Source organism: Tachypleus tridentatus, chromosome 10 (genome assembly GCF_004210375.1).
Source record: "Tachypleus tridentatus isolate NWPU-2018 chromosome 10, ASM421037v1, whole genome shotgun sequence".
Lineage (NCBI taxonomy): Eukaryota > Metazoa > Arthropoda > Merostomata > Xiphosura > Limulidae > Tachypleus > Tachypleus tridentatus.
The window spans coordinates 143,720,456-143,744,782 of record NC_134834.1 but is presented as its reverse complement, the minus strand read 5'-3'; the positions used below and the strand labels follow the sequence as shown (position 1 = coordinate 143,744,782).

General features: G+C 30.8%; 1 pseudogene across 1 annotated transcript in view; it reads left to right on the top strand.

Annotated features, from left to right (window-relative positions):
- Window positions 1-24,327, top strand: part of LOC143228528 (uncharacterized) — a 221,980-nt pseudogene that overhangs the window by 170,153 nt on the left and 27,500 nt on the right. The window contains exons 7-21 of the transcript XR_013015345.1: window positions 3,170-3,292; window positions 3,763-3,885; window positions 8,668-8,790; window positions 9,522-9,641; window positions 11,108-11,245; window positions 13,502-13,624; window positions 15,614-15,742; window positions 16,781-16,954; window positions 17,589-17,731; window positions 18,588-18,717; window positions 19,089-19,291; window positions 19,539-19,725; window positions 21,894-22,019; window positions 22,863-22,991; window positions 23,428-23,556. The product of XR_013015345.1 is annotated as an uncharacterized LOC143228528 (transcript). The remainder of the gene's footprint in view (window positions 1-3,169; window positions 3,293-3,762; window positions 3,886-8,667; window positions 8,791-9,521; window positions 9,642-11,107; window positions 11,246-13,501; window positions 13,625-15,613; window positions 15,743-16,780; window positions 16,955-17,588; window positions 17,732-18,587; window positions 18,718-19,088; window positions 19,292-19,538; window positions 19,726-21,893; window positions 22,020-22,862; window positions 22,992-23,427; window positions 23,557-24,327) is intronic.

Below are 24,327 nucleotides of genomic sequence, written 5' to 3'. Positions count from 1 at the left end.
GTATCGAAACTCGTATTTTAGAGGTATGAGTCTGCATTTGTAATTTAGGCTTATTTTTATGGAAAACAAATACTCTATAGCACTGATAATGTAGAAACAGCACTAAATTCCGAGACTCGATACACCGTGGTGGACACAGCAGATGTCTCAGTGTGGTTTTGCTCTAAAACAGCCAAACTGAACTAAAGGACCAAATATTTGGAGTAAGAATTAAGAAGAATTTTAAATAGTTTTAATATCTAAACAACTTTTTAAAACATTATTATCTTATTATCTTACGAACAGTATCATAGAAATCATCTGTCTCTAGAAATTATTACCCGGCATGGCCAGGTGGTTAAGGCACTCGACTCGTAATCCAAGGGTGGCGGGTTCGAATCACCGTCGCACCAAATATTCTCGCCCTTTCAGCTGTGGGGGCGTTATAACGTGACGATCAATCCCACTATTCGTTGGCAAAATAGTAGCCCAAGAGTTGGCGGTGTGTTGTGATAACTAGTTGCCTTCCGTCTAGCCTTGCACTTTTAAATTAGGGATGGCTAGCGCAGGTAACTCTCGTGTAGCTTTGCGCGAAATTCGAAGCAAAGCCAAACTAGAATTTATACCATTTGATTGTGATATTCCGATTTACGAGTCCTCCATTTTCATTTGTTTCGATTCATCATGACATATTCCTCTTCCATGTGTTTTCATGTCCTATCTGACGGTGGTTGTCTTTTTGGCCATTTGCTTTCGATTTCCATCGCTTAACTACATTACCAACGTACGCTCCTGGTCTTAGGATGTTGTGTTCAAAGCAGCTGAGGAATGTTTCCTTGTATCTCTTATGTTATGGGAAGAAATACTCACGTATTTGGACATCGCCATTTCTTTTATAAACAGGAACAACTGACTTTTTCTTTCACAGTCGTTGGTAAAAGAGTAGCTCAAGAGTTGGTGGTGGGAGGTGATGACTAGCTGCCTTCCCTCTAGTCTTACACTGCTAAATTAGGAACGGATAGCGCAGATAGCCCTCGTGTAGCTTTGCGCGAAATTCAAAACAAACCAAACCAAACTTAACTCTCGATCCATTTCGTACGTTATTTCTCGGGCCAGGCATGGCCAAGTAGTTAAGGGACTCGACACGTAATCTGAGGGTCGCGGGTTCGAATCTCCGTCACACCAAACATGCTCGCCCTTTCAGCCGTGGGGGCAATATAATGTTACGGTCAATATCACCATTCGTTGTTAAAAGAGTACCCCAAGAGTTGGCGGTAGGCGGTGATGACTAGCTGCCTTCCCTCTAGTCCTACATTGCAAAATCAGGGACGGTTAGCGCATATAGCCCTCGTATAATTTTGCGCAAAATTCAAAAACAAACAAACAAACATTCATTGTTTCTCCGACTCTAGGGAAGGGCTGTCCTCAATTTGAGACCAGAAGTTTGTAGTGATAAAAAAATCTTTAAATTTCCCGAATTTATATTTCAAACTATAATGTAGATTTCTAGTGTTTTTTTGTTTTTTATAAATACTGCGAATAGGTGTAATATTTAATAGTAATAGTGGTGGGCCCTCCAGTGGCACAGTGGTATGTTTGTGGACTTACACACTAAAAACCGGGTTTCGATACCCATGGTGGGCAGAGCACAGATAGCTTATTGTGTAGTTTTGTGCTTAATTCTAAACAAAGAAACAAACAAGTAATAGTGGTACCAGCCAAGTGTACACAGTTTACAATCTTATACATATGATGTCATTCAGAAGTTGACTACAACTTAGCCTAGTGTGCAAAACGAGGTCAATCCAACTCCTCATGGAGCGAACTTTCTTGGACATGTATAATTTATGTACTTAACCTAAACTCCGTTTGCCATATTGCTACCTAATATACTTTGTCTAGAGTGTTTTTAAAGATTTTCTGACAGCTATGCTCACATCTTTTTTTTTTTTCTCATCAGATTGTCTTAGTTTTGTCAGCAGTTAATGTTTGATAACCAATATCCATAACCTTACTGTCATTAAGATCATAAGATATTGGTCAGGTGTTAGTCCAGTTAGCCAATTAATTATAGAAAATTAATGTATAGACAGATCTGTGCAAGATTTTATGAAGTTTAAGCATTTTGCGTGTACTATCGAATTCTCAATGGCTGATTCTTATAGGTCTGTTACTCAAAAAAATAATGGTAACAGCCAACCTTTTCAAGACCCCAGATAGATTTTTTTAACAGCTTAATCATATTTCTGTTACTTCTTCTCACTAGCAAGAATAAAACCAAATATTTTCTTTATTTAAGGCTAATGAAAATATAAATTATTCTGTAACTCCATACTTAGTGATCTTTTCACAAAATCAGTATATGTTTTCAACTTCATTTAGTAGATCCAAAACTGAACATACTGTTTTAAAAGGGGTATGAGAATAATCTAAATAATATCTTAATTTTGAAAATATATTTCTATAGTACAATAGACTATGATACATGGGCATCTGCAAGCGAATGTGCACCCTGCTCAAATTCCAGAAGGAAATGTATTTGAATAATCTATTTTTAAGAATGTATTTAAAAATAATACTGTTTAAATACAAGTGACAAAATTAGCTTTAGGTAAATATGCCATAACCAACCAGATCATTATATTAAAACTTCAAGGCAAATGGTCTGTTTTCTTTAATAATTTGCCACCACCTGGAATAAATTCTGTGGATACTCATGATGTGACACAGAAGGTTGGGCTTAAAAAACAAACAGCTAATGTTGTGATTAGATGTAACAGCTGTCACAAAAAGTAACAGTTCTGAAATATTCTATTAAAGTATTATTTCTAACACATATTGTTAAAGTTAGTTCTAACTATGAACATTATTAAACGATCAATTAAAGTTATTTCTAATTTCAGAACGTCATAAGAATTAACAATAACTTTAAAACTTTTAAACCGACACTGTCAGTCCACCAGGTTTTTTCAACCAATTAACAAGATTTCAATGGGTTTTCAAAGTAACATTAAAAAAAAAGCAACATTTTCCTTTTAAGTACTTGTCAGCAGTTTCTTTGTATGTTCAGTATCAGCAATTAGTGTTAAATTATTTAAATGAAATACTATTGGCATCGATGACGCTGTGGCTAAATATTCTGGAATATAATTTTAGTTTGAAAATTACCTGCTGATCGTAAATCTTCCAGATGTTAGACGCTGTGGTATTGAAAATGGCGAATGTGAGGATCTTTGCGATGACAGAAATGGCCAGGTGCGGTGTGGTTGTAGGTCAGGTTATCAACTACAACATGATGGAAAATCTTGTGTAGGTAAGCAACGATGGTGAAAATAATTAATTTACTTTTGCAAATTTGTTTTTAACTATGCTTGTGCAAAATATTCAATAATATAATGGAATTCATCCTTTAAAATCACCAGAATTACTGTGAGTTGTAGTTTTGAATGTGTTTCAACCATTGTTCATAAAACAATTGTCTCTTCACAAATTACTCAAATATTTTGTTTTTCATTGAACATTAATTATATAGTTTCAAATTAGTAATAATGTGATCTTACTAAATGGCATAAAAATCTATGATAATGTAACTAATGGCTAACTTGTAGGTAAAATTAACAGAAAAAACTGTAGAGTTTCTATGGATAGAAGCACTAGACTGCAAACAGGGTATAAACATTATATTTTAATATTTCTACCAAATGTAATTTTTATGAAGTTCATCAAGTGGGCAAATGTATAGAGAGCAAAGTTGTTTGATAATTTTGTTTCTTTTACTTTCAGTTATAGATAGATGTAGGATAGACAATGGAGGTTGTGCACACTACTGTAAAAATGCAGATGGCAGAACCATCTGCAGCTGTCAGGAAGGCTACAGACTTGGAAGAGACCAAAGAAGCTGTGAGAGTGAGTATAGTTAGTACATGTGGAAAGAGTAGAATTTTCTAACTATTGGAAAGGAGACAGGTTTGAAGGAGACAAGGAAAGGTGTGAAAGTAATAAAGCCCCCAAAATCAAGTGAAACAGGTTAAAAATTTTTCCTACTGGTAAAATATTATTATTTATCACATATAATTATAAAATAAATAGTGTGCTATGAAGTAACAAAATTAATATCATTTGTTATGTGAGTCATGAGGGATTTTCTGTGTGACTCATTTTTTTCATACACTTTCTTCCCCTTTTTTATGCATGAAATGTGGGTCCTGTATCAGTGTTTCTTTTCAACACAATAAGTCAAAAAAACCTATAAAGAGTGTGGATTTCTTCAAGATTATGAAGCATATTTTATCTGAGCTAGAACCTTTCATCTATACTTAAGTGGATAACTATGGAAGGTTCTAGCTCAGATAAAATATGCTTCAAAGTCTTGAAGAAATCCACACTCTTTATACATCCTTTTTACTTATAGTATTGAAAAGGAACACTGACACAGAACACACATTTGAAGTTGTTGTTGACCATCCTGGTGCAATCAATAGCACTATGGAGCCAAGGTAAGATAATACAGTTCTACAGATTTGAACTTCGTAAAAGGCATTTTGGTTTTAATAACAGATTTTCCATAATTTGTCTATGTAGATTTCAAAAAGTAATATTAATTTTCTTTCATCACTCAAGGAATTTTTTTACAAATTTGGGAAAACTTATTTAAATCAAATTATTATTTCGTTGACCACAATGAACATTTTTTATTATTATGTTTGTTAACAAATGTACATCCTGATTTGTGTGTGTGTGAATCTATGTCTTTTATTCTCAAAACTATGTGCTGTAGTCTTTCTTCTATGTACTGAGTCAAGAGCACCTTGCTTCAATGACTAGCAATAATGAACCATCATGGTGATGTTCCACCTTAGCTTATACTTTCTCACTATTTCCCTGATGTCTTGATGAAACCTTTCCCTTTGTTCTATGCTGATGGCACCAAGATTTTCAGGGAACTAGTCAATATGTGAATGTAGGAAATTAACTTTCAAGCTCATATTACATCCTAACTCTTTGAATTTATCAAGGATGTTATTGACAGTATTTTAGTTATTTGGGTCCTTTTTGTTTCCTAAATATTTGTCAATAACATCTATAAATGCAATCCATACTTAATTTTCAACTTTCCTCATTGTCCTTTTGAACCATTCATTAGAAATCAGTTTCCTAATCTGAGGCCCAACTTAAATCCCTTTTTTAAGTTTCACTTCTGAAAGAGCTTGGAATTGCTCACATAGATACTTGAAACCATCCCCATGTTTGTCTAAAGCTACAAATTGATTTATCAAGACCAGTTTTATATTAAGTGGAGGTAATAGGGTTTTCTATTTGTCAACCAAACTTTTACGTTCAGTGTTTTTGGACCTGGTATCAGGCTGACTCTGTGTGGTCATTGCTTGTTTATCTAGTGCTGATTTTATGCTCTACTGTCCTATTCACACAGAAAAACATGAAAACTTTGTATAACACATTGTTGACCCAATAACATAGGACTTTTGAGTCTTGACAGAGTAGCCAATCATGGTATTTGTATCTGATCTTATCAGGAAGAAGTCTGAGAGTTTTGTATGTTTCCTTTAGGTGAACTGAATGAGCAATAGGAACAGATGCATATGTGTTACCATTGTGAGGAAGAATATCTTTTAGACTTCTTTTGTTACCATTGTGAGGAAGAATATCTTTTAGACTTCTTTTGAAGGAATCAATGAACAACTGCTACTCACTTGGTTCACAGACTGCAGCTCCCAGCATTAGTATTAATTCAGTAATATTATTGCAATAAACCAGTGAATCTTCTTTTGAAAAGAGTATAGTATAAACTCTTTCTCCTGATTTATGTATCAGTAAAATGATGTCTTTGGAGAAAGTAAGTTCTTAACTTGAAGTCTGAACCCCCAAATTCCTAAAGAATCCTTTGGAAGGTCCAAGTCTCACAAAATCATAAAGTTCACCATGTGTGAAAAGTTGTGGCTTACCAGGTGTTTGAGGTTGAAAAACTATCATTCTTATAATTTTTGTTGATATCAGATTCAAAATCAGATGAAGCTGTATCAAGAGTCTGATGGAGCAGATACAGGTACATCAGGTCTTATACCACAATAAAGGTTTGGATAAAAAAAGAAATTTTATTTCGAGTGTTGTAGCCTTGCATGTTACAGGAGCAAAAATAATAGTCTTATCCAAATGTTTTTAGGTTTATGCTGGGCCTTGCTTATGCCAGACCATTGAATTCTATAAGGCAAAGATTTTAGTCTGTTGTCTCAACTCTTTTATGCAAATGGTTCATACTTCATGCAGAGCACAAAATTTCTCTTAATCTCCAAGATTTATTCCAAAATACCCATAATTCTCCTTTAAGGCAATTTCTGTAACATTTTGTTTTGGTTTCTTTGCAACAAATTTACTACCAATATACCAGAATATGTTTGGGTCACTTACATAACCTCTTGTTTCCATGCCAATGAATGAGTAATATTGAAATGAAAAAGTACTGTCAAAGTGCATGCATAAACAAATACTATCCAGAGATAACATGTCATGCAGTCTGTTTATCATTTTATACTAGTGGTGTGTTTCTGATAGATTTTAGAATGATCAATGAGTCTCTTACATGCAGTCTGTTTATCATTTATATACTGGTGGTGTGTTTCTGATAGGTTTTAGAATGATCAATGAGTCTCTTAAGTCATGATTGACGTAGATAAATCTTTTGCCAGTGGTTGTCAACATTTTCAGGATAAATGTAAACCAATTTTAGAAAAATGAAAATATGAAAATAATGTTTGAATTCAACATGAAGGAATTCCTGTAGAAGATATTAATTGCAAGACAATAAACTTTATAAAGCCATCATAACCTGTGCAACTGATATATTACAAAGAGTTAGCATCACAGACAAAACTTTTATAACAGCTGAAGTTAAAGCTTGTTCAGTACTATAAATCAGACTACCATTTAATCTTAACATATTGGATTTTTCACATTAAATTTTCTCAGAAATTTGGGATGTTTGTTTTTATTAGAATGCTAATCTATTTGTAGATTAAATTCCATACCGTTATATTAGAAAAAGCCTGTTTATGTTGAATATACCTTGTATGTTAGAAAATTGAAATTCTGTTTGTGAATACCTTTGTATCAGTCTGGAGCCATACCTAATAAAAATATAAATAGTTTGAAAAAATGATTTTGATGGATTTTAACTCAAACTAATTGTCTGTATAAGAAAAATTGTGTATTTTTTATTCATGGTTAGTTGGAGGCTATTAATAAATTAAGGAAAAAACAAGAAATAATCAGTGAAAATTCAGGAAATTTGGTAGATAGTTTAATTGTTGGAAAGTAGATAGGCTTAGAAGAGACGAGGAAGATGTGTGAGTAAATAAAGTTAGTATACATGTAGTTGGTAGAACTGTCTAATGTTTAGAAGGTTAAGTTTGAAGGAACCAAGAGATACTGAGATAAAAGCTGAATGAGAAAAAAGTCATAAATAATTATATGGTTTTATACAAGAAGTACTGTTTAATTTTTGTAAGTGTACTTAATGATCAGTAAATTTTTATATGATTAATTTAATTTCTTTTGTAATGTAAGTCTCTATTTTAAACTCAGTTTTTTTCTTAATAGAAATTTTCTGATGAGGTAAAATGGAGATATTAAGCCTGATTCTGAAAACTTTGGGAATTATTGGAAAATACTGCTTTAATAACACAAAGTTCCACTTCATGTATAATTGTAACATGTTGACTGGTTGGTCAAGGATGTCCTTACAGTTTATGCATCTATTATTTTTCAGAAAGTTGTTGATTCCCTTATTAAATGCTCAAACTATTCACTACCAATATGAAATAATTTTATTAGCTATTCACTTTGTCAGGTAAATAAAATTCAGGCCTAAGAGTTTTTTTCTTTCAAAATTTTACAGCTTCAGAAACATACAACACTTTATGTATAAATTTTCCCTACAGTAAAAAATTAAAACATTTGTATTCACTTTCAATTGATTATTTTCTTGTGAAGATATAAGTTGATTTCTAAGTAACCTTTCTAACCATTTCTCCTCCTTCAGTTTTCTACCTCACTTTTATTAACTTCTGTAGAATTAATTTGTAAACCTCCTTCATGTTGAAGCTGTACAGAAGAAGTGGTTTAGTTTCAGAAATGTCATTACAATAAGATCACTGAAATTAAATGTAATTATAATTTACACACATTGTTTCAATGTGCATGTGATTTTTCAGCCATTATGTTTAATCTAATAGTGTGAAGCCCTTCAACAATTAGCTCAAGTTCATTTTTAGGTGGCCAGTTGTAACCCAGCAGTTAATGTGCCAGACTCCTGATATGAGGATCAGTGGATTATATTCTATTATCTTTAAAATATCCTATGAATGTTTAGTAACGTGGGTGCATTAAAAAGAGTAAAATCTCATTATCTGGCTGAAGTAGCACAGAAGTTGACAGTGTCTGTTGTTGATTAGCTGCCTAATCTTTGCTTATCAATTTCAGATTGTAGATGGTTATAAAGATTTCTTTGTGTAGCTTTGTGCAGGTTTTTAAGACATACAAATTAAGGCAGGATAAAGGAATTTTTAAGACATTATTTAATGATAATTGTTATTTTAAAATGTAAATGTGTATTTACAGACATACATCATTTTTGCAAGAATTGAAATTTTGTTTTTCATGATTTTATTATAGTTATTGACAAGTGCAGAATACAGAATGGTGGTTGCGAACATCATTGTATTAGTGACAATGATATTGTTATGTGTAGCTGCCAAGAAGGATATGTGCTGGCAGATAACAAGAAGAACTGTGAAGGTAAGATAAGTTATTAGTTATTTTATCAGGTGTATAAATTGTCATTAAAATGTTATTCACTAATACCAATAAACCACTTACAAAATTAACTTTATGATTTATTTACAATGTCTTAAAGATGTCTAATCATAAATGATTTAATATTTAGTGTTTTTACTTCACTCAGGCAACATTTAAGTTTTAGAATCACTTTACATAATCATTTGAAGAGTTTCAAATGGTTAAAATAACTGCAAGTGAACATTTTTCCATTGAATCATCAGCATATGACATTGCAACTCATTTTATCTGCAAATGTTCTTTGACAGGACATCTGTGAATTTTTCAAATATCTGTTTCTGATGAAAGTTGTAGATCACAATAAACCTGTTGTGTATTACTCATATAAATAAAACTAAAATTTTGTAAGAGTGCATCCGTACTGCTAAAAATAGGTTAAAGATTTTTAATACTGTTTTCTTTTTCAGAACTTAATGGAAAGAAACAGCTTATTACATGTAGCTCATAATATTAACCTCAACTGTGTCAGAAGTGTTTTTATTTTCTACCTGTTCTCTTGTTTTTATTACCATTAAACAAAATTGATTCATGGACAAACATTGCATAGCTTCAGAAATTAAAATTTCGTAACTAATAATGGAACCAATGAATTGAATAATATTCTAAGTTTGTATATTTATCTTGCAGTTAGAATTGCAGAGAACTTACAAATTGTTCATTGTTATTTTCAGATGTTAATGAGTGCTTGGTTAGAAACCCATGTACTCAGGTATGCATAAATGGAATTGGAACATATATCTGTGATTGTAATGAAAACTATCAACTGGGTAGTGATGGCCGTTCTTGCTTCAGTAAGTATAAAGTTCATTAACACTTTTGCTTATATTTTTCATAGCTAGTCTCATTTAAATGATCAGTGAACCTACCTTTGATGTAAATTGTAGATTGTGCAATGTTACAAACACCTGCTGCAAATTATTGATACACATCCCAAGGAATAGATTTCTTATCCTCTTACAGAGCACCTCCAAATGTAAGGTAATTTTAGGATTTGTCCTTTAAGTGGTGTTCTTAATAGTAGCTCATTTGGATTCAGGCTACATAATAATTAACCACTATTGGGTGTAACATGTAAGAGTGCATCACAATGCTAAATTACAGTGGATCATTTCTTTAGAATTTCATCAGTACAAATAAGTTGTCATGACTTAGATGATGCAGTCACATCCGAAACATTATTTATGTTGCTGTCAAACCCTGACTTGTCTATGATTAAGATGATGAACAGAGGGAATAATTGTGATAATAAATTATTACTTTATTATTATTCAATTAAGATGACACAAATTTATTTCTTATGCATGTTTCAACAAATAAAATAGTAAATTACTGAGTATTTTTAACAACTTTCTTACTTTTTAGTACTAACTTTAACATATTTGAATATCTTATTGTTCCTGTTTTATATGTTTAAATCACAATATTAATAAAGCTGTTTAAAGTTAAAACAAGAGTTGCTTTTAATATAATTTTCTAAAGTGTGTTGGAGACTTTGTTGACCTAATTTTTTGTAAAATAGTTGTGTTAAAGATCAGATTAATTAGAGGTGTGTGTCTTGTACAAATTAATAATTCACAAGGTATAAGAGTAACTGATGGTAATTAAGACTTGAACAAAAAAATCTTGCAACATCAGTAGTGTACTCAGCATAATTTTATTTTTGTCAGATTCTCATAAAAGGGTTGGGTTTTGTTTTAGTGACAAAGACAAAGGAACAAATAAAGTCTATAAATTATGGAGTTTATTCCTTTTTATTGAGCCATTTTGTGCAAATTTCTTTAACATTTCCAGATTTCATTATCTGTGTAAAGCATTTTAAAAATATTACTGGAAAATTAAAAAAAAAACAAAAAAAACCTGTTTTATATCATTTTTTGTTACATTGGAATAATTGTGTTAATAAATGATTTTACAAATTACAGTTACTTTTGATCAAAATTATATAACAAATTTATTTCTGCTGCTATTTACGTTTGTATTTTTAGATGTTGTTCAACTCCTTGGTAATGTCTTGAAACAAAGAACAAATTAATACGAAGTATTGATTTGTTTGTTTGTATGTAGTTAAGCACAAAGTTACCAACACAAAGGGCTGTCTGTTATGTGCCCACCACAGGCATTGAAACCTGGTTTCTAGTAAGACTTGGTCTATATACCATCAACAACTAAATGTGAGATTTATGAAATTTTTATTCTTGAGTATATGAAAATTATATAAAACACCAATTCGTGCACTAACTGTTAATAATTTCTTCAGGAATCGACATGGAAGTTGTAAACTCTTGTGCTGACAGGAATGGAGGTTGTGAACAGAAGTGTCAACATGGTCCTGGTGGACCTATATGTTCATGTTATGCTGGCTATGAGTTAGAATCTGATTCAAAATCATGCAAGGGTAAAGACAATTCAATTTCTAAATAACTTCACACTTTCTGCCATGTTTTAAAAGATTTGATAACTCAAGAGCTTCTGAATAGTTGATTCTCTTTAAGAGGAAATAACCACTAATAAAAAACCTATCCCTCACTGTCATGTCTGTAGCTAAACAATTTTCCTTGTACCAGGCTTATTATGTTAGATACATGATAAAAAAACATGATACATATTTTAACACCTGCCACACGGGCTAGCCCGGCATCTTGATGTGGATCCAAAAGAATGAGTCATTCCAGAAAGGTTTGGGTTATGTTGATTGGACAAAAAGAAGACATTTACTATTTTTGAAGTCTAGGTCACTGGACCCAACTTGAGACTACGAGAGCCAACATGGAGAAGTTAACTTGTAAATGTGAAGTAAAACGATGTAGCAATAAAAAATGCCTAAAAATGTAGTTATGAATGTGATAGTTTAAGTTTAGTGGTTAAACTAAATCGTGGGTCTGGGTTGGATATTGGAAGAACTTGTTTGAAGTTATTACACTTGATCTGATATATCAGGTGAATTGGTGATTTGTCATTTGATTACTAATTGATTAGAACCATGTATGAGAAATACAAAGATGTTAAAGCAGATGCATTATAAGATGATGTCACTAGTAATTCTCGTGTTGAAAATGGCTCTTCTGCAATGAAGAGTGAATATATTGAGGATGGTCTAATGCATAGTATAGAAATACTGTAGTATAATGCATATAGATTTCATTGTATCATATTTTCATTTTAGAAGCTGTGCCAAGCTTCACTTATCAAAATCTTTTGAAATAACTCAAAATCACCAGTTTCTGGAATGATTTCCCTATTGACTATCCTCGGCCTAGCACTGAAAGATGTTGGGCTGGTTTATGTGGCAGGTGTTAATACTTTATTACTTTTTCAACTTGAATCTGATAAACTTTGAGAAGGGAAGTATCTTTTTTCATGGTGATATGAAATTTCAAACTTGTATGAAATTGTCTTAGAGGAAACCATACATGTTCAAAGCCATAAATGATTTTTAAAAATTTGTGTTATCAAGCCCTAATTACATATCTTGACCCAGTACTTATTTAGTATATTGAATTTTTATTTTATTTGCAGACATGGCACCTTCCTGAATTGGTAATAATTGAATTATTAACAAATTTTATTAATAAAAGTTTTAGAAACTAATGTCAAATGCCATTTAATTTTCTTTTTATTACAGTCTTGTTGTAGTGACCAATCTAAATTATTTACATTTCTCTTTTTAAACATATGTTATGAACCTTAAATTTCCTGTAACATATTTTTCACAACCATTGAAATTCACACAAGTTATGACCCAGAAATTTATAATTTTAGTAGTTTTTAGATTTTGTGTTCTTAATATAGAGCTAACCATTGTTATACAGAAAACAACAGTTTACTTAAGGATCCAACTGTTGAAACCAGGATACTAAAAGACAGTAGAAGATGTTTAAAATCTTCAGTTTATAAATTAGGAAAGTTGTAGTATCAAGAAGTTTCATATATATATTTTATACATAAGAAAAACTATTTGTATAAAATATCTCGTGCAGGTTAATTTGAAGAAAAAATTATCGAAAACAAAGGATGTAGTCAAAATAAATTATTTTGTATAATATAACAAAAATGTAAAAAAAAATAACTTGATCTGTTAGTATTTAACATAAAGGTACAACTTGCACTTAGATTTAACAGGTTGATATAATGATGTATACTAATATCAAATCTTACATGGCTTTTAATAATATTCCTAATTGGAGAGGAACACAGATGGCAGAACTGGTTTAAATTTGGGGAGACACATAAGACTAGAGGGATCTTACTTGTTATGTCAACCATGACCATTAAATTTAAACAGTGATTATCCATAATAATTATACAAATTCAAAGGTGTACTTTGTCATTGGGTCATAATTGGAGTGCAGATGCCTCCAGTGCTCCCTTCTGTTCCATCAATTGTGGAGAGGAAATAGATGAATGCAGAATCATAAGCCATTGTTATTTGTCAAACATTAAGAAACAAATTAACAAAATTTTGTCAAGATTTTGCATAAGATCAGGTTTAGGTCAAACCTTGGTTGCATTCCTTTTTCTTTAGCTGATATTAATCACTAAGCATTTTTTTACTTTGTTGGTATGATTATTTGTATAAATGTTGATTTTTATGTATGTAATAAAATGCACTATTTTCCAAATACTTCAGTTTTTACATTTTCTATGATTTTAGACATTAATGAATGTGAAGACAAGACTGACCTCTGTGAGCAAGACTGCATCAACTCTCCTGGAGGATATTCCTGTTCCTGTAGGCTAGGTTATACCCTTAGTAGGGATGGCTACAAGTGTAATGGTGGGTTTACTGTTAAAATAGTTTTTTTAACATTTTAATATTATCTGCATCATACACACTGCCCTAAAATCTTGAGAGGTTAACCTGATTCTGTTGGCTAGCTAGCTTATAACATTAATAAGAATAGTATAAAGTGATTTAATCTAGTGTTATCAGTTACACTGCTTTGCATTGTTTTGGAGTTACTTTTTAGACCAGGTTAGATCTTTGTTAATTACAATAAACAGTTTAATAGTGAATCTATTCTTTGATATAATATAAATATCTAGTCTTTCCAGTATCAATTATACTACTCTACACCCTTATTCTGTTAGATGTGGTTATACCTTTAATAATAATAATGGTTATGAGTTTATTACTTAGTCTACTACTTAAAACAGTATAAGTTATTTTAGTATTACTAGTAGTATTTATGCTGCTATACTATCTCTGAAAGGGCTACCCATTTCTCTAGACTAGGTTTATCAGTAAGTCTACTCTTTGAAATAGTATATTTTAGTATTACTAGTAGTATTTGTGCTGCTATACTATCTCTGAAAGTGCTACCCATTTCTCTAGACTAGGTTTATCAGTAAGTCTACTCTTTGAAATAGTATAATTTGGTATAATGTTACTAGTGTTAGTATATATCTGTTTTAGATGAACCAAGTGTATTGATGAGTCCACTACCCTAATTGCATGTATAAAGCTACTATAAAACTATAATCATTTAAATTAAAATGGAGATAAGTACCATATACAACAAAAATACAAATAAAATATGAAGTATATTAATTAAATGTTAAATGTAATTATTCCATGATGACAAGATGTAATTGTTAGTGAATTTGCTGCAACATATGTAGTAATGAAACTAAATGTATTATTTATTAATTTGTATGAATAATAAAATTAGTGGTATGAAAATAGTTCTGTTAATATAATGTGAGGAGTAGAGTATTGAACCTTAAAAGTTTGATACACTATAATAAAGACAGTGGTTTATACAGTTTTGTATATATATATATTTTATATATTGTTTTCCCGATTAGATAACTTCTTTACTCAAATATGTCAAATATGTCTCACCTTCCAATCATGATTGGTGTGACAGTCTTTACCTGAGTAAAAGTCAAGTGTAGATTTGAACATAAAATGCTTTGTTTTAAAAATTAGATTTCAATTACTTCTTAAACCAAATAGCAGATGTCAGTAATTTGAGGAATTTCACCATATTTTAAGTGTTTCTTTTAAGTTTCAAATGTCATCCTTTACGGTATTACAGAGGCAAATCTTATAGACATGTCTTGCATCTATACGTTTATAAGTGAACATCTGTTGCAGTTGTGGGTGAATTCAAACATGGAGCCACATTTATGCATAGGCAGAGTAGGCAGCTGGCCAAGGTGGCAAATTTAAGAAAACTGAATAAAAGCAGCAATAAACTTTTGATTAATTATGTTTTTTTCAAATTTTTGTAATATGGAAGCATTGCAACTTGCCATACCATATAGTGATCATGTGACGAAACACATGATTAATAACTCAACAAATACAAAGGCTTTATTTCTAGAGCAATTAAGTGGAGGTGGTGACAGCAAAAAAAATGTCTACTTAGGGTAGCACCATACCTTAATACAACCGTATTCAAACATTGTATAATTTTTATCATTTTTGAAAAATATAAATCCATGCTTTATTTCATGCTATTGAAACTAATAGTGTGTGATTTAGAAAATTCTTGTCTAAAAAAATGTTTTTCATGTAATTTTACATGCCCCAAAGCATCTCCTTTATAGCATCAAAAATCAAGTTAGTGAACAGCTCAATTGTATTGTACTTTATTTTCACAAGTTTATTGGATATTTATAATGATTTTAGCATTTATAAATGTGACATGTAAAAGATATTATAGTTAAATATGTCTCACCTTCCAATCATGATTGGTGTTACATTCTTTACTTGAGTAAAAGCTAAGTGTAGATGTGGAAATAAAATTGTTTTTATTAGATATCAATGAGTGCTTGAGAGAAAATGGTGGATGTCAGCAAAAATGCGAAAACACATTAGGAACTTTCCGATGTTATTGTGGAGATGGATATAAGTTGCAGACTGATGGTCAAACTTGTGAGGTTGTTGGTAAGTAGACCATGTAACTCGCAGTCAAGACTAATCCCATTCTTGTGAAACTAACACTAAAAGTATAAACAAGTATATTTGTATTTCCTTCTACTTGTGTCATCAGTTTCTGAAGAGGATATTAAAAAACTTGAGCTGGAGTTTGTATATCATCCAACCAGTGTTAGGAAATTCATGAAAAATGCAGTTAGATACAAAGCTTTTTATGAATCATGTGTAAACCTAAATTTTCAATCTGTGAAAAACTTATGATTTCATGTGAATTTATTTGTGTACAATAAGTTTTAATACTTTTTTTCTATATCTAGTTATTTATTAATATGTAGATTGACATGTGACACCTCTTATACTGTAATAATTTTTGTGTATATTTACATAGTAAATAGGAAATGTCTTTTATCAGATATACCAAACAAGCCATAGTGAACTCTTTAATAACAAAAAATAAAACTGTTGCACAACAAATATTTTTTGCTGGATTAAACTATTCTTACGACCATGAAATTAGTTTTACAAATATTCAAAATATCCACCACTACTATCATTGTATTTGTAACACAACATTTCTTATAAAAAGCCACATCAAAAACAATACAATTAGTATACATATTGTCGTTTTATTTAATGGTTTTATGATTAATCATCCACAAGTATTTAGTATGTTGGTAATATCAGCTGTCTCTATGTAAATTCTTTATTTCTTTTTCACTTTCTGAAACAAAAGTCAAGAATGGTTAAATACTTGTACGTTTCATTATACTTGAATAATCTTTAAGACTTTTATGTTTCAAGCATCCATTATTGTGCAGTTTTGCCATACTTTAAAACTTATTCAGATGAGTATATATTCATGTTTGAGATTATAAGCTCATAATAAGATATTGTTAGTTACTTAATGAAAGTAATAAAAGCTCTGAATTTATTTTTATTGTAGCAAGATCATATCTCATGTTTTTGTTGTTGTTTAGGGCTAGCTTGGACATGTTTTATTACTGTATTTGATTACATCCACTTTGAGAAGAGTTATCTGTTTTTTAGTTGAATTTGATGCAAGAAATGGGTATGGTGGGCCTCATCGTGGAGATCTTCCTTTTCCCAGTGCTGCATTGTCTTCAAGGCTTCGTTTTCAATCTATACCTCCTTCTGTGATTCCAATTGTGGACAAGACTCGCTATCAACAACTTGCTCTGGAAGCACTTCCTCTAAGAGAAGGTATATTGTGTAGCAGATTCAATTGTAAATCAGAAGAAAATACAGTTCAAATTTTGATGAGCTTCTGAACATACTTAAAGTAGCTGGATTTATATGATGGTGACTTTTTCAAAGAAAGCTAAAGATAAATGTTAAATAATATTACATTCTAAAGTGGGTGTTTGTTTTATCAAGAATGTAAGATTCAAGTACAATTTGCATTATGAAAGTCACTCTAAAACTCATTTTTTAATGTAAGTAGATTTTTATGAGATTCGGTTGCATGATGTATAAAGTTGAAGTTGACATGAATCTGTGAAGAAGAACACTGATGTAACATGAAAGTTAAAAAGTAAATCATCTTTGCAACATCACTAATGGTTGTTATACTTATGTTTCTGTACCAGTTGTATGTGTTAGCTTCTGGCTTGCTGGTTATTGTAGCATGAACATAAATATCTGTCTATCTATCTATCTATATATATATATGTGTGTGTGTGTGCTTTTTGGTTGGTTGTAAATGTTCTGCACAATATCAAGCAGTTGTTACAGTATAAAATTCTAGGATATCTTAAGCTTGTACAATATCATTATATTGCTCTATGATTTTATATACTCACTTTACATAAACTGAGATTCATTTATATCTTTCCAGCCTGTGTTAAAGGAAAATTTGGTCCAGATTGTACTTTTACATGTGATGACTGCCTTAGTAGAGGAAGGTGTAATGCTAACAAAAATGGCTGTGATTGTTTACCTGGATATAAAGGATTGTTGTGTAATGAAAGCTGCTCTGAGGTTAGTTTTAGCTTTACTTTTGATATTACCACTTAATAGCAGCCTAAAAATAGAGCTCAAAAATATGCAATGAAATCTCTCTCTATGTAACAATTTTCTAAGGTGTTTATATAACTACCTCGTTATGTAGTTATATTAAATTTATCCCTTTTTTATGAATAATTTATTCTTTTAGATAAAAAGAGATAATGTACTTTCTGATATCATATAGTTAAAAATTGTGTTTAATAATTAATTTGTTTCATTCTGTTTCTTGATCAGCTCACTAAGAACTGATTAAAACGTGTACTTTTAAATTATTTTCACTAATTATTACAATGTATAAATCATTTTGTAGTTGTGGTTATATGGTACTTATGAATTGTATTTTTCAATAAAATATCTGCATGTGAAGTAGATAAATTGATTTTGTGAAAAATAATATTACTTATTGGGAACACTGATTATCCTTTGGTCACTCTTTCAACCCATGAAAGTTTAAATCTCCCATTTTAAAATTCTAGAAAAAAATCTGAATATTTCAAAAACAGCTGAAAACGTTTTTATTAATTTTTGTTGTAAGATTTACAAGTAGCATTAATTTCTCCCTAAACAGTAAAAGGTTTTGAGAAAAGTTCTTTGTGTTATGATTTATTTAATCTTTCAGACTTTTACTATGAAATCTGTGAGGTTCCAAATGTGTTTTCTTTGTTTATGGATTAGAAGTGAAATTAGGATTGGTATGAAACTTTGACACAAATTACAATCTAATAAACACGTTTGTATTAGTTCATTATAAATTATAGATGACACAACTTCAGATAATCTCTTATACTTAGCTTGTCTTATTATTTTTTCTGAATTATTTTTCTCATAGGGAACTTATGGAGAAGGCTGTAACCAAATCTGCACGTGTCAGAATGGTGGATCCTGTGATGCTGAGACTGGGGAGTGTGTTTGTCCACCTGGCATTGAGGGCAAAAACTGTGAAGATGGCTGTCCTGCAGGTGTTTATTAATTGCACGTGTATTTGTTTGTTTAGCGTATGACAGTATAAACATTCAATGTCTGTGAAACGGCTATTAGCTAGTTCAGTTACTATAATTAACATTTCATATATAGAATCAAGAAAATCATTTTTCCTTATAAGACTAAAACTATGGTACTGATCTAAATCAAGTGCATATCAACCATGTATATTGGCTTTTATTGGTACAAATTAACTTTTTAAATGCACGTGAACTGGTATTTGAGTAACTTTGCTACTTTTTTCCAAAATGTTTTTGAAAACCTTGAACTTCTTATATGCTGTCCTTTAAATTTCGTTTTGTAAAACAAAATATAAAATGTACCAAAATATTTAACTTCTCTTTTATAGGGAATTTTGGTGAAAAATGTGACAAACCATGTCCTCAGATCTGTCCAAGTGGGCATTGTAATCGTTTGTTTGGATTCTGTGAATGTAACCCTGGCCGGTTTGGACCACGTTGAGACCTTATTTGTCCTGAGAACACTTTCGGACCAAATTGCCGAGGACGTTGTAACTGTGTCAAGAAGCAAACACAAAAGTGTAATTTCAAGGTAACTTCTGTTTTATTTTGAGTAAGGGAAATTCTCCTAAATTCCTTGTTTGTTACCATCTTAGCTGAGTTTGTGTTTTGTAATAGTAATGTGTTTTCTAGGTGTCTAAATATTTTCTGAGTGTGATATACATATATACATATATATTTAAGATTTTGTCAATTAAATAGATTTTCACTAACTGTAAGATCATTGACATATATTGATAGTTCAGCTCCTGCTCTTAAATGTATCTTTTATTATCCAGACAGGAAAGTGTGAATGTAAGCCAGGTTTTATGGGTAAGAAGTGTGACCATTCATGTCCTGAAGGAAGATGGGGTGCTGGATGTAATGAATTATGTCATTGCTCTGCTGAATTCACTTGTGATCCAACTTCGGGTGCATGTCTCCAAGACTGTCCAGCAGGCTTAACAGGCCCTGAGTGTGACACTCGTAAGTATATACTTGGTTGGCTTTAGTTCATAAGAAGGTATCAGTAACAAATTTCTATATTAAAATGCTTCACAAGGCTACTGCTGTGAAAAGTAAAGAATTGCAGTTGTAAGATAAACCAACCCAAGTAGGTTTATAGTAGAAATAGCAGCTGTGGAACTTTAGATGCTCAAATGTTTGTTTCAAGCCACCAACCACAATTGTTTTTTGCATGTTCAGTAAACCTAGAAATTAATTTCTCAAACTGGCAGGAGTCTTATAATACGTGTATATATATATATATATATATATAAAATCATTAGTAGTAAATAAATAAATATATATAGTGAAATTAAATAATTTTTATTTAAATGAAGTTAAAAGAATAAACAAAATCATGAGGAAGGACTGCATTAAAAATAGCAAATCCAAACCTCTGATTAATTATAACCATAAAATATTCAAGCCATAAACCAAAACACATTAATATGATTTTTGTTTTTAATTTTTAAAAATATGCTGCACATGTTTTTTAAAAAAGCTATCCTAGGGTACAAGTTGCAATGTGGGATTATAAAATGTGTTCAAGGTTTTGGAGGTGACTGTAGAAGTAGAACCCACATTCCAATGAGGATACACCATCTATCAGTCTTAACCTTCAATTTGCTAGTCTCGCCTAAAAAAATAAGAAATTAGGAAAGCGAGATGTGGGTGCTCAAGCCCACAATGTTTCATATCTATATCACCCTTCACTGCCTGCAGATAGTTGTGGAAAGGTGACTGCTCTCCAAGTTAGAATAATAAAAAGATGAATAAAAAATAAATAAATATGAAAATAAGGTACCACCACTTGGGGTAAGAAAGATAAACCTTACCTCTTGAAGTTAGCATTCCTGCCCCCAGTGTGGTAGAGGCACTAATTAACATGGTATCAGAAAGTGATAGTTTACTGTGACTGTTGTGCTTTATATGTGGCTCAAGGTGTACATTTGCATAAAGTAGTGCCAATTTCTTAGATGACCTTGTTTTTAACTAAACATTTTTAGTAATTTTTAATATAATTTTTATTTTCTTTGTATTTATTTAATACATTTTTGTATTTATTACAGAATAACTTAATTTTATCTAAAATAGATTGTTACGGCACATTACCCATCTATTATAAACATTATAATTTCACAGTTATTTAAATATTATAAAATTTGTAATAAATTACAATACTTTATTAATAATATTGATATACTGATACAAAAATTAATAGCTAGTGGATTTAATAAAAAAAAATATGGACTATATATAGGCATACCCACATACATAGTATTAAACAATAAACCAGCAAGTATAAAGTAAAATGCTGATAATAACACTTGTTTATAAACATGTTTTGGCACGTTGAGAAACTACTAAAAGCATTTCCAACATCTGTATTGCTAGGCTTAATAACAACTAGCTTTACTACATGAATGAAATATTCCTTAAATAGGTAATTTTTCTTATTTTTGACATCATCAAAACATTGCTTTAAAGAAGGTTTTAAACTTCTGTTACATTACTGACATATAACTTTTATACTTCCAGTGTTAACAGACATGATTGAAATATTGAACTTAGAAAGTTTCAAAATTATAGACATGATCAAAATGTCATTGTAAAAAGCATTTAAACTACAGTTACATTACCAAAACAGTGCTTTGATATGAATAAAAGTTTTCAAATGTCTTCTATCAGTTACAGAACTTGTTACAAACATGTTTGTTTTGATTTTGATGAATAAATAAAATCTCTTGTCAGTGACATTTGATTGTAGCTGTCACATCTAAAGTAAATCTTAAACTATGTTGAAACTATAATATACAGCATTCATCACTGAGGAAATCTAAACAACACATTTCTTTCTATTTTGTCATCAACACCCACATTGCTTGGGAGCTCCTTATATTTGACTGATTAATTATTAAAAACTAATTTATGTTACATGAGAAATAGTTAATTCACTTTAGAAATGTAAAATATCATGTGATTTGTTATATAAAACTGTTTAAGTGTTAGCTGTGGTGTGAAAATATTCTGAAATTTCATATTATAATTTTACATAATGGAAGATTGTCATACTTAGAATGACTAAAATGTGATTTAAATGAATAAATGTTTGATGTTTTAATGAATACTACTTTTATTCTATCTTACAGCATGTCCCGAGGGGAAATATGGTCCCAATTGTATGAGGATGTGCTCTTGTGGAATGAGAGAGTGTGATCCTGTAACAGGAACGTGTCTCTGTGAACCAGGGAAGATGGGACCTGATTGTTTAACAGGCATGTGTTAAGTAATGAAGATAATGTGTTAAGTAACTTCCCAGGCCATTAACAAGATATTAATATTTCTATGTGCAAGTTTTTGGTTCAATTACCTAAGCCTTCTACAGGCACGAGAAATTTAGTAAACAACGGGATTTAACAGCACAATGCATATCACAATAACAAACACACTGATAGTCTATATAACATACTTAATGTGTTGAACTCTCATAAACACAGCTATAAAAGTAAGCATAATCTATGTTACAAAGAACAGTACATTTCTCACTGTAGATGCATTGATTTCTTTATACTTGACAAAATATGAAAGTATATTTGTTGATTTATCATAAAATTTCTTATAGCAAACATTTAATGGGATTTATAGATATAGAAGGAAGATTCTTTTTGATTGTACTTATTGTAAATGCTGGTTGTGTTATGTACTTTATTGAGAATAGGTGTGTCAAATTATTTTATAGACTAAATTAGTTAAATGTTTCTTGAGAATACATTTTACATGGCTTATGTTGTGAAATAGGTTGTGTCAGAATATGTCAGAAATTGCTGATTGTTTCTATATAGTTTTCTGAAATTCCATGTGATATATGTTACAGTATGTAAATATATGTAACTAAGTTATATATTATAGTGTTCTGTAAACAGATTTACTATGATTTGTTTTATGTTTCTCTATGCCAAAATATATTTACTTCTGGTTGTTTTACATAGTGTTATAAAACAATTAAGAACCATGTATAAATATGAAATTACAGTTTTTCCTTTGAGTAAAGTTTTTATGATACAAGTTGCAAGAAGAAATGTATTTTAATGTTTAATATCTCAGCAACTGTTTTACAGACTGTCCTAAGAACAAGTATGGTCCAAGTTGCTTGAAGGAATGTTCTTGCAAGAATAATGCGGAATGTGATTCTGTTACTGGAAAATGCAACTGTCTTCCAGGTTTCTATGGAAACTCGTGTGAAAACAGTAAGTACTTACCAGATGATTTCTTTGTAATTTTCACAAAAGTTTTAAATGCATTAATTATCTATTTAATAAGAAGAATATCTGTTAAAGTTACTTACTTTAGCTAAGATTTTAAGGATGGGTTTTATGCTAACAATATTTAACTATTCATTGTGACTGTACTGATACAAAAAAGACATGTGAACAAGTTAATCTTCTTTGTTGAAGAGAAGTCTTATTTTCTAACACCATTGTGTGTACGAAACATGTAATGGATTCAGCAGGAGCTATGTGAGTACTAATAAATGTGAAATGAGTAATTTCATCAGTTTATTAGTTTGTTGAGGTTACAAACTTGTGAAGGTTAATGCTAGAAACAAGCCATTTTCTTGTCAGTTAGAAACGTTTTCACAATGCATAGTGACTTAGTCTTAAATATGTGTTATATTTTATCCAGACTGCCCAAGTGGACACTATGGAGTTGATTGTGTGACCTTATGTGAATGTCAGAATGGAGCTCAATGTAATCCTATAGATGGGAGGTGTAACTGCACTGCTGGGTGGATGGGGCATAAATGTGAACAAGGTAAGTATTATTGACTGAGTCTGGGATTGGTAACAATGAATGTATTTGATCACAAAGATATTCAATATAAAATGTAGCTGTGTAATGCTGTATTGCTAAAATTAATAATTATTGTGGTTTTCAATTTGATAATTTTTGTGTAATATTTAAATCATATAAATTATCTCAGTTTTTCAGAATGTAATGACAGTTAAAGAAAATATTTTTATATATTTGACAGCAACTTCCTTTACATTTTGAAGGAAATGAAACCTTAGATTAATAAACGTTTAGTAACTGAAATAAGGCATATATTTCATTTGATTTAAAACAAAACAAAAAACAATAACCTTACATACAGAAAAGAAAGAAATAATTTGTATTTTAACTGCATTAAGTGGTGGTGTGCAAAGCAGATTAAAAGTGAAAAGGCCCATGGTTTATTTGATCGAGTGAAGGGAAGTGAATGGGCACGTCAGATGCACCCCTTTTGGCTAGGGTCCAGGGGTTTACTTTAGAGCCCTGAATGATCTTGGGTTCCACATAAAATTTAATGTACTTGTATGCTTTTTCTGAGAGTATTTTTTATAATTACTGAGACAGATTGGAAAGTGAAGGAGGCAGCCTCCCACTTTCTATGCCACTGGTAAGGGATTTACTATTTTAACAATTATTATTAAAAAAAACTTTTATCCCAAGTATTCTGTTTTGTACAAGTTATGTCTGAATATTCTCAGTATCTCCCATTAATCAAGTAAGCATGTTAATGTAATTTTCATAAAGAAATCCCTT